Source organism: Rhipicephalus sanguineus, chromosome 7, assembly GCF_013339695.2.
Source record: "Rhipicephalus sanguineus isolate Rsan-2018 chromosome 7, BIME_Rsan_1.4, whole genome shotgun sequence".
Classification (NCBI taxonomy): domain Eukaryota; kingdom Metazoa; phylum Arthropoda; class Arachnida; order Ixodida; family Ixodidae; genus Rhipicephalus; species Rhipicephalus sanguineus.
The window spans coordinates 44,213,660-44,217,042 of NC_051182.1; positions in this window are offsets into that span (position 1 = coordinate 44,213,660).

Here is a 3,383-nt window from a genome sequence, read left to right on the forward strand (position 1 = left end):
CGTGCCGTACTCCTGCGAGAGGCCTAGCGACGCCGTCGGCAACAACGCGGTATACGTGGCGTTGAATGTTAGGCGGGTTTATAGTAAAAGACAGGTGTACCTCAGTGGTATCTATAAGCCCACCACAAATATATACGTACGCCATGAATGTTTGGTGCATAATTACGCGGAAAAGGAGTGTCCCATCCGAGCTACATTGGAGGTCAAGATGTGGTGCCTATATATACTCGGTGACCAAAGTTTGGTTGTGAAGCGCGGGTGTCGAGCGGTTGTCAGTGTGAGTGTCGTGTTACTTTGCGAATGTTGTGTGCATGTTTGTGCACGTGTGATCGAGTTTGCGTGTTTCGATGCTAATTTAATTAAAGATTCTTCGGTGCATGGTGCGACAGCGAAAAGCATTTTTTTTTTTCGATGGTTATAAAAATTTACTCCCATACTTACCTGGAAAAGCTCCCCTATGGATGTAAACAAATACTCCCATCAGTCCACCCAAAACCTCCGTCCTTAAGGGGGGTAAATTTTTTACTCCCCTGGACGGGGTATATAAAACCCCCATCGGGGCATGCGCTAGAGGACAAGTCTATTTACTCCTATCTCGGCTTTTTTTTGCTTACAGTGTATGCACATAATTTTTTTGTCAACACGTCAGTCCGCCTTGCGGGAAGGCCTAACAAAAACGATGCAAGTATGTTTCTCGGAGAAACTGCGCCACCACAGCCCTCTGATAAGATGTGCGTTGACTGTTACATAACCAAAGTTGTTGCTACATATATTACCGACATACCCAAGCATTCACTCTTCAAAGCAGCTAAGCGGCGACGATGGCACCTTTCGGTAGGAGATAATTACACATTAAACTTGACATCTAAAGTTTGTGTGTTCGCAGTGTTAGTAGAATATGCGCTGGGACCTTTCGAAACCATAGTGATTTAGAATTTCTTTGTGGGCAACTATGCGGCAAAAGCGAGAGCACTGACTGCGCTCGAGCAGCAGCACAAGTATGCCTGTGAAGGAATGTGAGAGGAGTGTTCAGCAGCGGTTCTGTGTCGATGGCCCTGCCAGGAATGCACGGTCTCAGTTTCATTTCACATCGCTATGGGTCCAAGTAAGCTTTCGCCTTGATGGCCTTGGCATATGCTAAGCATCCCGTGCATTCCATATAACACAATATAAAAGAGAGGCTCCAGAAATATCAGAAGCCCTTCATCTGTAAAAGAAATGGGGGCGAGCACAGCTTGACGTAGGCGTGCCTGACCTAGTGTTTCTTTTCCTTTCGCATTTGTAAACCTTCTGTCTAATGTAAACCGCTGAACGTGTGGTGAATGTTGTGAATAATGCCAGTAGCGGTGCGGTATATTTGAAATTGTATATAGCGCGGTATGTGTGGTCGGGTGATCACTAAAATGAAAAGAGAAGCCGAAAATCGATCTTTTCACGCATTAGTTGTCATGCTGGCTCGTGGTCGTTGCATTCGCTGGCATATGATACGTATCGATGCTTCTCAACAAAATAAATGTTGTAGCATGCAAAGAAACTCTTACGCCACACCATTTTTTCCATGTAATTTGCGCAACTATGCCCTTCACCCAAGCTTGAAGAATATAGGGGCGTGGGAAGGGCGTATTCGTTATAACACACTTTCTAGGAAAACAAGAAAAGATGCCAGATATAATGGCTTGTGAAGGGTGTAATCGTCGTCACTTCACCCTTTTGGGCGTGAAATGGATTACAGTGTAGCGGTGGGCTCCGGGTAATTTCAAGCACATGTTTATTGTTCACTGCTATTTCACAACACGCGGGCCTATTGTATTTCGCTCCCGTCAAAAGGTCGGTATCGCACCCACTTCTTTCGGGTCGACAACCGAGAGCTATAACCACTGTGCCACCGAAGCGCCCATCGTTGCATTGTCAGAGTTGCGTTGTTTGCGGTTCGCAGGTTCGCTAAAAAAAAGACTTCCGTCTCTACCGGGTTCAGCACTGCGTTCTTTATCGTCACAACCATTTCATTATATAACAAATGGCCGGTTGATTTCTCCAGGGTTTTTATGTGATCGTAAAGGTGACGCCAAGAATGTGGCTCCGCAAGTAAGGCAGTTGCATGGCTCACACGTCTGCTGTGTCCGTACTTTGCAAAGTAGTGTTGAGCATGCGCACTCCGAACGGCACAACGACAAATGGTTGCGAAAAGGCGCCGTTCCTTAACTTAAGACCATACGTATGCGCACTAATGCTGCGATATTTGCTCATTTGTCCTTATGTAACGTGTGCATTTGCGAGGGCCTATCAAATCCTGTTATAAAAATTGTCTACAAGGTGTGACAGCACAGATGCCAAGCAAAACCGCTCTTCCTGCAGGTGCAGCACTCGCGCAACTTTTATCTCACCTTTGGGGAAAAAAAGGAGATGCATAAAGAAAAAAATGAACACGTGGTGTGCGAGAGCAGTGCACCGCCTTATGCAGAAACATAGTTGTCCAGTGGTTTGATTACGATCGTTTTTAAGCACACACGTGCAGGACGTGTAGAAGCTGCAACGGAACTTGAGTCTGGCCTAGTTGGTGCTGACTGTTTGGCGCCATAACCGCACACAAAAGACGAGGAAAGAGATCGCTAAGCAGAGGCTCACCTTTTAATATATCTTTACATTGTCTACAGTGTAAGTACACGCCAACATTCGACGAATACGCAGTTTAGTACCGGTTGCGGTGCAAGAAATCTTTAGGTGAGCGAACGACGCGGAAGGAGCGCTTGTTGCGTCGAGGAAGATTATGTTCTCGTTTTCCGCGTGCCGAGAGATGGCGCGTGGAACTGAGGACCGTAGCACACACGCTTTTTTTTTTTCTTCGAGCCTGGTGGCAGACATGTCACCGCCCCGTTACAAAGGGGACGCTCATAGCATCCATCCATCCATCCGTAGCGGCCTGCTGGCAAATTCCGCAAAGCAACTCCAGCATGTGGGCGACGGTTTCCAGATCTGAAAAACCGAGTTACGTCCGACATCGACCACGTGGTACGTCGCGCGAACGGCCCGTTTCTTGGTCGCTCGTCGATGTGCGGTGCATATCCGCGCATATAGGGATTGGCCTTCACAGTCCACGTGATACGTTAGCCATGCAGCGCACGCACTCTTTCTTGTTGTTGTCGTTGCTTTTTGAGTTCGCCTTTGAAAATGTTATATTGGCCACGTTTTTTAGCTCTGCGAAAGAATGGGCGAGTGCTTTGTACCCTTTTCAAACATTGGCAGCAAATCTTGCCAAGAGGAATACGTGCTTTTTACGCCTCCAGCCAACGAGGAAAGGCTTCAAGCATGGAGGCGTGCGATACCACGAAAAGACCGCGTTCTGCAAAGGACAGATCGTGTGTGCGAAAGACGTTTCTTGCACC